General features: G+C 37.3%; 1 protein-coding gene across 2 annotated transcripts in view; it reads left to right on the top strand.

Annotated features, from left to right (window-relative positions):
• SP2353 overlaps window positions 1–10,026 on the top strand; it is a 741,117-nt gene that overhangs the window by 380,166 nt on the left and 350,925 nt on the right. The gene's annotated exons all lie outside the window — the stretch shown is intronic.

Here is a 10,026-nt window from a genome sequence, read left to right as displayed (position 1 = left end):
ATCTCGATTAAGCATTATAAGAGTCAAAAAAATATGTGAAAATCGCTTGCATTATCCTGTTCAAGATTAAACCAGCTCCATTTTATTCCTGAAACTTTATCCTGTAAGAACGACTATATTTGATCAAATTCCTTCAGTGCGAATAGGAGTTATTGAATTTTGATATATTTTTAAAAGTTTGTCCCCAGTGTGTTATGGTTTGATATCACGAAAATACACGAATAATTAATTTTGACTCCAAAAATGGCTTAAACTCCTGCACAAAAGGGAACAGTTAGAGGAACAGAAATAGAAAAAAAAAAAATATTTTGCGCTGTCTTTGCACTCAGAGTGGAGTAGGGAAGAAATATTAGTATGAATTTTGTTGTTTTAGGGACCGTGTTTACCTCTGCGTGTGACAGAAGGGATATTTTGTTAGTAAGATGTGTTCGTTGGATCAGGATTCACCTTTATGAGTGATGCAATCTTAATTTTGATATAATGTATTGATTTCCTAAATTGACGCGAATAAGACTTACGAATGGCTGAAAGGAAAATGAGTCAACCCTTCAGTAACGTATGGGGCCTGGGATAAAACCCACGATCTCTTGCTTAGTAAGTAAAAACGGTTGGACTAGAAAATCGAGCCCCTTCCATAATATTACATAACATAATCAACGACGATTGTTGATGTCCAGCGGCATAAAACTATTCAAATGAAATGATATCACGCATCAAGCAAATGTATTTTTTTCGTCGTTTCGACCGAGTTCTCTTTTACTGAGAATTGTCTATGTACCGGCGAGGACGGTTACAAAATGAACATGAGCATGAGCATTGACGAACATACAATTCAGTAAGTGCTACTGCTTGATTGACCAGACCTAGCGAAATTCACACAAACCACCATGTAGATGGTGTGCAAAACCGATAAATCATTACTTTTCAGGTCAATAACGGGGCCAGCTACGTCCTTACGGTCATCGGGGAGCGAAAAGCTTGTTTTTCGGCACCCGTTGCTACTAGAGACCTAGTTTACCTCTGCATCTTCACGGGAGGACAGGAAGTAATGCGTTCTTTTAAAGCATGGTTTAAGCAAACGACGTAACTCAGTAATGTAAAGGTGCTTGGGTGCCCCTGACATTACAATAAGCTGTGGCCGATGATCTTTCAAGTCTCGTTAAAGGGCTGTGATTGTGGGTAGTCGCGAGTAGTCTATGACTAGAGTCGGTGTATAATGAGTCACGCCAAGAGTGAAGCCAAGTCTACCTATTGAACTGTCAAACCGGCTACCTATCGTGCAAAGTAAACAAACATTACGATGCTATGAAAGATCCACGAAAGGTATTGCAATAAAATATAAAATATAATCTAAGAAATGAGCACAAACACGCAGTGAGCATTAAATTGTCATGGGATATGTTTGGTAATGATCAGTAATGAGAATTTCTACTATTTCTTGTTAAGATAATTTGACAAATCATAATGATTTACTACAGCCGCTATTTTTTTTCTCGCTAGAAGTCATTTGAAGTTGATGTAGAAGTCCTCTGTTGCCAAGTGAAAAGAAAGGGAATCTTTTGAAAACCGTGATGCGAGTTCAACTGTTTTTCTCTTGGCGTGACTTATTATACACCGACTCTATCTATGACCACTTAGGTCCAATACACACAAAAAAAATACATACGTTTAAATGAGAAGAAAATCCTCAGAAAAAATATCACATACCCTACAATATGGGTATTTTTGGAACTGCGATGACGTATAGGATGTAAATCTACGGCAACCGCCATTTTGGAATCCAAGATGGTGGCCATTGGTTTCAGAAAACCATGATGACGCGTAGATGTAAAAAAACGATGGCCTTCCAGAATAGATTCAAGGGTAATAATTCTACGGACTTGGGTCCAAGTTTCACAACTGCCTAAAAATACTACATGGTTCATCATAAGATGTGATTGCATCCTTGGAAATGTGTTTCAAATACATGTTTCAGATTTTTTTTTATCAGAAGAAGTACAGTCGCCGTTTGGTTTTCGAATTTCGTTCCTTTGGCAATCTTTTGATTTAGAAAGTAGTTTGTTTAATCGACTAGCCTCACTCAAACTGTACACATTTGTACATACATATTACAGCTGGATCAGCAGACCGGATAGCTTTTTCGCAAGCATTGTGAGCTGACTTAAGGGCTTCCGAACCTTTTGAGCGACGTCTATTCCAAGACTTTCCTTTGCTTGGCTAGATAAGAATTCCACTAAGGTGTTCCTCTAGCCTGTTTTACAAACCTCTTGGACAAGCTTCTTGCTAAGCTTCAATGATGTAAGGTATTGTGATATCAACGAATGTCTTCATCCAAGTCATTTAGAGTTTTTATAGTACACACTTAATTTTTTTCGGCGGGATTCCAATTCTACAATTTATTTTGCTGAGATTTAGTAAAACAATTGCCGAGACTCAATTAACAAATATAATTTTGCTGAGAAATCAGTTAACAAACAGATATTTTGCAGATATATCGGCAAAAGTAAATGCCGAGGTAATCGGCTGTTGGAGATTTTACCGAGCTAGGTTAAGTGTGTAGGAGAGTATCTATGCATTTCAGTTGCTAGTATTTCAGATCCCTGTTTTTTGATCGAGGTCTTCTAATGCTCAAGGTCTATAATGATTCTATATAAGTGTTAAAACTATATGCATCTATGATCAGATGATGAGTTTTCATCTGATACATGCTAGCTATCCATCTAATGGCTGATTCGATTTGTGTAGAGCGTTCTGTCTAGCACTGACACGGAAATGGTCACCCTAATGACAAAATAAAAAATATGAGTCTAATATTTTGCAATAAGGAACAAAATTACCAATTTTACGATATTCTAAGAACCACTATATCGTTTTGCTATGGAATGGCTGTGTGTGCAGTCAGTTTAAGCTAAGCTTAAAGACCTTTAACAATCAAAATTAAACAGAAATGGAAGACATCCTAGGGGAAGGACAGCTCCAAGTATCGGCATCAATACCGATGGTGGAAATATTAAATATTTTAAAATGTGTGATATTTGCGAATCTTATGCTTAGTCTGACAGCTGTTTTTTTTGTGTTTGACTATGTTTGGTTTTAAGTGTACATTTGACATTCGTTTAATCAAAAAAGGATTTCACACGAGAGGCAAGTCATTCCTTGATGATCTTGCTGGCCACCGCCACCTAAATCCGCTCCTTGTTCTAATAAATTCGGCCCCACTTCAGTTCCCAGGAAATAGCCATTAATTTCCACGTCTGCGAATCAATGTACTGTCCTCCGATGGAACGGAAATCGACTGACTACGCCATCCCTAAACGGAGTCCCAGAGTGATGGTTCCGTGGTCGTATTACTCTCCGATTCGCTATGAGCCTTTAACCTGGAGAGATTTGCTGCTGGGGGAACGTCCAGTGTCGTTTTTATAATTAAAAGCCAAAAACGATCAGAGCTATCGAAAACAAAAATCTAGGCAAAACTGATGACAAACAGAAAGCTGCAGTAAACATAAACAACAACGATGAAACTTAATTGAATGTATGCGTTAAAGTTACACTGTTATTTTTTTTTGCTTTGTAGCTTTCCGCTTGACAGTTAATATCATTAATATTTATACTAAAATCTATAGTAACTACCATTTTGTGCAATTTTAACACAAAATATTACTTCAGATCAAGTTGTACTTCCCCTAGAAGACACCATTTGAAGAATTTGTTTGGATCGTTACCATCAAACATTTTGCATGGTATTTTGTTTTGTTTTGCTCACTTTACATGCTCATACCATATTGAATAATATTTCTCATTTATGAAACACTCCGGGTGTTAATGGGTTATTAAAGATTCATGTTTCAGGGTTTTTTTTGAAATATATCATAACATAGAATGTGATATTTTAAGGGGAGAGAGGATTTCTACATACAAATATTCAAAAATCACGATGATTTAATGAAACGATAGAACTATTGGGGGTGATCCCGGCGTAGCGTAGTGGTTAACTCTCACGTCAAAGTCACGGGTTCAAATCTCACTCCCGGACACATTACGAATGACCCAAGAGTTTTAAAGTGCCTATAATAAAAAAGAACTATTATGCAGAAAAAGACAAGTTTTCGAAAAATTAAAAATATTTTTTTAATAATCTTGGAATTGACCCATACTCAAATCTTTTTTAAACAGTTTAATTTTTGGCGTTTTTTTTTTCTACACGTTTTTTTTCACGGTTGGCGCCGCGGAGCAGTGCTGATAAAAAGCATTTCTTCTACGCTCAACTTAACAGAAAATGAAGACAACCTTAGTAGATAGACTAACTACCTGGATAAATTTGAATATTGACAAAACAACATAAACTTCTCTAGATGCACAAAAGTGTGCGTGAGACCACGCGCTAGTGTTTTAAGTAGTTGTGATATCACGATACCTTTTTGGTTCTTCTTCTTCTTCATTTTTATATATGAATGTTGAGTTTTAGTGTTCGTGAGATTGCACTTGGAGATCTCTATTCCCTGGATCAAGGCAACCTCTGAGTGTCGAAGTCAACATTTGTTTTCCTTCATTTGTGGCAGCATGTTCATTGTCAATATTAATATTCGTCTTCATCTTGGTGGAGAAGATTTTGAGGGTCAAAGTCTTTTTTATTTTTTCATTTTACGCAAATAGGGTTAACTACCCCATTTTGGGCCTATTAAGCACAACCCGCTTTTAGTCTTTCTTAATCTAGCGCAGTTTAGCACCAAACGGAATGTTATTATTACTGATGGCTTCCAAATTTATCTACCTTTCCGTATGTACCGTGAGATTTGGTAAAGAGAAACCAATCGTTGAGATATTGTCAAAAGCCTAACACTGCTTCTTGACGCCAAACTCGGCCTACGGATTCTTTACTCAGCCTAACGCATTGAAACGCCATTGAAACGTCTATGAATTCACTTCGGCCTATCGGTTGAAGATAAAAATTGATTTGGTTTGAGCGCTTCTTTTGTTTTTGGGAATAATGGGTGCAAACCTTCATATCACGCGTTCTCATTGACTTCGTTCGGTAGCTTATTAACTAAAGTATTGTATCAAACGCACAATTGGCTTGTTAACTTTGAAATCATGGATTTATTTGAAGTTTTCGGCTCGATAGGCCCGATAGCGCTTAAGAATGTGTCATGTTGGTTCTTCTTCACAGATCGATGACAAATTATTTCCTTGTGCTAAATTTATGTTGTGTACGACAATATTTAATTTAATTTAAATATTGAGGATCGATTCTGATTTCACAATTTTGGGTGGAATAATCAAGCTAGATTTCTCGATAACAATACAATTTATTGACTTGATTCAAATCACATTATCCGTTTCAAGACATATAGGCAATCAAATTGCATACTTAAAAAACGCAAATTTTGGTGTAAATACATTTTTTTTTAATAGAGATTTCCAAGCGCAATCTCACGAACACCAAAATCTACCATCCATACATAAAAAAGAAGACGAAGAAGAAGCACCTTCAAGGTATCGCGATATCACAACTACTTAAAAAGGTTGCTCGCGATCTCACGTACACTTTTGTGCATCTGGAGAACTCTATATGTCTGTATGGACCATAGCAGCTATAAATACGAATGGTATCAAAATCAGTTTTTATTTTAATATTTTAGCTTGTGAAAAATCAGATTTTTTTACACGGTACGTATCTCCCGAGTAAAAAAAACCTGTGTGTAATTCTTTATGAATTTCCACAATCAAGATTCTAGGCTGACGGTTTTAAGTTTATAAGCTAAAGAAATTCACTAAGAATGAGGTTCATAATTTCTACTGAATAAAATTCCTCTGTCCGTCCCCAAGGCATCGGGGTAATAATTTTCAATACCTCAACGTCATTCCTAGTTGCTTTCTGGGGCTTCTTTAGCTCAATCTGTAAAGGCGCAGCTATAAAGAAAAAAGAAACCATGCTGGAGGCCGCTGGGTTCGATTTCCGGTCCGACCTAGGAATTTTTCGGGCTGAAAATGTCTTGACTTGCCGGTTAGAGGTACCGGTATGAAACCCCAGCAAATCAGAACAAAGGTTTAGCTCAAATTCTATAGCTACTTGCACAATTTGTATTTTTTTCACCTTATTGTAAACGTGAGGTTCTGTAAAACCCTATGAATTGACTGCAGAATTCTCGTAATCATAAATTTAGCGCTGACCAAAGTATTACAGAAGCTGTAACAGTTTGACTTGTGTCGGGGTAGGCACTCACCTTTGGTTGGGAAGTGTTACGGTTGAAACTGAATGCAGTAAATTGCAATATTTCATTTCTGAAATGTATCAGGCTATTTTCGAAAACATTTGTAGATCTGTCATCATTATGAGTTCGTTATATGGAGGCCCCGGGAGATCCACCAGAAAATTCGGAACATTCGTAAAAGCAGTCAATGCATTAAACTAGATTTGAATTTGTGCATTTGTTTCCGGCATGGCAACCCAAATGGTAATGGTACACAGTAGAATGATGCAAAATTTGAATTTTTCGCTCCACAGTGCTCAAACGGTTTTAAATTGGGTCCTGATTAGCCATCAAAAATTTGAGCTCATTTAGTGAGAAACTGACTTGGCACAAACCATTTGAAGTTTATATGGAAATTACTATGGGAAAACAAATATCTATCATACATATCACCATATTTCTCTGATACAAAAAATAAATTATGTTTGTAGAAAATTCTATCAGCTAAAACTTTGTCGTACATCATTTTTCCATAAAATGTAAGGATCAAATATTGTTAATGATTCAAGTCACCAATTTCCTATAATTATGCTCAATCAACTGTTCAGCAGGCAACATTGATGTTTCTGGCACGAAGAATAGAGCGCAAAAATCATGGTAGAGATCGAAGTGTGCTCTGCTTCTGTACGGACGCGAAAAATGTCTGAGTGTCAAATTTACGGTTTTATTTTTTCTTGGCGTTTTCTGATTTTAGTGCAAGAAAGTGAAAGTGATCGGTTGGAAATGCATTCCAAAGTGTTTTCGTTTATCATAATCGATGATTCTGATTGGAAGCAGGTGCAAGAGCTTATCTGAAGATCCGAAGGAATGTTATGAAATATTTAGCTAGAATTAAGATATGCAACAGTCTTTCAAGTATTGGCTTCACGTGCAAACCATCGTTCATTTGGTGAGTTCGTTCCAGTTTATTTGTTTACTTGGTTCGATACCATCTATCAGTTTTCTACAATTTTGTCTTGGACATCTTTTCAAAGAGCCACGTTCATGCTGTAATTTGTCGAGCTAACGCATGTCCACAGGTCCAATAGAAAGATAAGCAGATTTTCGGAGTTTTGAATTCGTTAGATGTTGTAATGGTGATTTGTGTTGTTGAATGCGAAAGGAGATTGGACGACGGGTGTTTGACCCATAGAGCCTTTTTTTTTTCCTTTGGTTTGTTTTTTCCGTCGATCTTGTTTTCCGTGCTGAGCACCAATGCTACCGACGTGCCAGGAAGGCAGCTTCCACACCTGGACCCTACCTATCGACCCATCAACTCATAAACCTGGGACCAACGGCTTTACTTCCCATCCGAAGGAAGGCGTGATCAGAGATGTTATGCCTCAGAACATCCCGGCGGCGCCGACTGGGATTGAACCCAGGCCTGCTGGGGTGAGAGGTAATCACGCTTACCACCACACCACTGGCGCCGTTATCCCCATAGAGCCTGTCAATTTCGATTTCAGAGTGCCGCAGTCGGCGGTTTTATGATTCGTGAGCGCTCGCGATTCGTAGAATCGTTGATTGTGACTGCAAGTGGATTTTGCGGGTTTTGTGTGTCGGACGCTTGATTTTTGGCCTCTTCTTGTGTCTAATATGTGCAGAGTATCATTATAGCCTTTAATGGTTTTGAGATTCCTGGTTGCGTGAAATATATTTGTAAGAATATCTTTTTGAGATATTAATAGTCACGTTTTGTTTGTAGTTTATATTTTATTTCTTTCATGTAATCATCGTAAATAATAGTTATTCAATAATAGATAGTTCATCCATATATTCTTATATATTTTCGATCGATTTTGCTTACCGAGCAGAAAATCATGGATTTAACCCCAAGCTCTTCAACAGCACAATAAATCGCCACCATCATTTGTATATTTGATATTGAACATTAGCCTCGGAAACTATTTGCATATCAAGCGCAAACGTAGTCCTGTATTGTCGCGAAGCGTTATGGTTCTAAGATGTTCGATGACCCTGGAGGGATCGTTTTTGCTTACTTAGCACAAAATCATGGGTTTAATCCCAAGCTCTCCGTCATGACTCTTAAAATTCATGATCACTAAACAAAATGAATATGTTCTTTCGATAGCCGGCTATCTAGAGATTAAATAAACAACAAATAAACAAAACATAATTTTGTTTGCATCGCCAACTTGAGGTGAATCCTAACCGAATACCCTACCCAACCCTCCAACTCCGTAGCACTTATGAGGGTGTCGCAAAGTCGGTGGCCTCTCGTTAAGTAAGTACTACCTCAACATTTCCTTCCCTATCCCTAGTTATGGTAAAGATGGGCGTGGCCGGGAATAGCGACAGTCATGCTTCTGTTACTCTTGTTTCGATTGGAACCAATGTTTACTCCCCAGCATTATTCCTGAAAGTAGTCTAACTGAGAATTTCAGAAGAGACGTGAGTGTCGCTAGTATCCAATCTACGAAGTATATCATAACAACGCTAACGCTAACGCTAACGCTAACGCTAACGCTAACGCGTAGAATAGAGTACAAAAATCATGGCTACTATGTCATACATCAGAATACAGTGTTGCCCACAAAACAGCTGCTTGATCTTGCCATACGATTATCAATCTCTTAAACAATTAATAACTATTTAAATTGACGTTTGGCTGATAAACGATATTCCGCAAAGTTGTATCTGAAAAAATCACCATTAGAATAGCTATAGAACCTTTTATCAGTACAATATGGAAAAAGGCTAGAAGACAATGAACAACACATTTAAATTTCCCATATTAATTTCCATATAAACTTCAAATGGTTTGTGCCAAGTCAGTTTCTTACCAAATGAGTTCCATTTTTGGGAGGCCAATCAGGATCGGATTTGGAACCACTGTGAAGCGAAAATTTAAAATTTTGCATCAGTCTAGTGCGCAGGTTAATTTCCAATTCTCTCATTACGCCGCGCTAGTTTACATGTGAACTGTATATATAATCTATATATTGAAATCCTCACCATCTACGAGGTGTGGACATCTATGTGAAGTCCACACGTAGAATTCTGAACTTAACAGCCCACAAATTAGAAACATTGATCACCTGAACAACTTTCCCAAGACGGAAACTTTCTTAATCTTAAGATATATTTTATACAGGAAATTGACTTGCACGTTAGCGCCACATAGTGAGAAAATCCTGTACTACTTTTCTCTAACCAATCCGCCTCGACCTACTGTGCAATTTTGCCGAAGACAGTAACCTCTTATATGGCCAGAATCATGTGATATTCCATGTGGCCGTCTTACCCTTAGGGATGACCATCTTTACCCTGCATGATTTTTTTCTTTCATTATTTAGTCGAACCAAAGTGATATAAAATCATCAAATGAAAATCCTTGTAATTAGGGAAAGCACTCTAAAGATCAATATTCACCTAATTAATCGTGGAAGTTTGTTACAGTTTTGGATAAATTTTACTGCAAGATTATGGTGACCGGCTTACCCCGTCGTTCCCTATATATTTTTCAATTATTTGTCATGAACTATGCATTAAAACACTGTTGGGATCCACTTAAATTGTAGATGGGACATTTATAGACAAGAAAAAAGTAGGATACTTGGTTTAAATAAAAACACGTTGTCGTTCATCGATAATCCTGAATACTTCGATATGAAGTAAGCACCTAGCATCAAAAATTATACATGCCTCATTATGACAACAACAATCAGTGATGAATCCAAACAGAGCACTTGCAAACACATCCAGTGACCTTTGGAATGTTGAAAGCCCGGAGAAGTAATTAAATTAAGTTAAAGTTTTGCCATCTGCGATAGTG

Source organism: Ochlerotatus camptorhynchus, unplaced genomic scaffold (genome assembly GCF_037179485.1).
Source record: "Ochlerotatus camptorhynchus isolate MF236.1 unplaced genomic scaffold, CSIRO-AGI_Acam_v1.1 ptg000035l, whole genome shotgun sequence".
Lineage (NCBI taxonomy): Eukaryota > Metazoa > Arthropoda > Insecta > Diptera > Culicidae > Ochlerotatus > Ochlerotatus camptorhynchus.
This window is presented reverse-complemented; position numbering and strand designations above follow the sequence as displayed.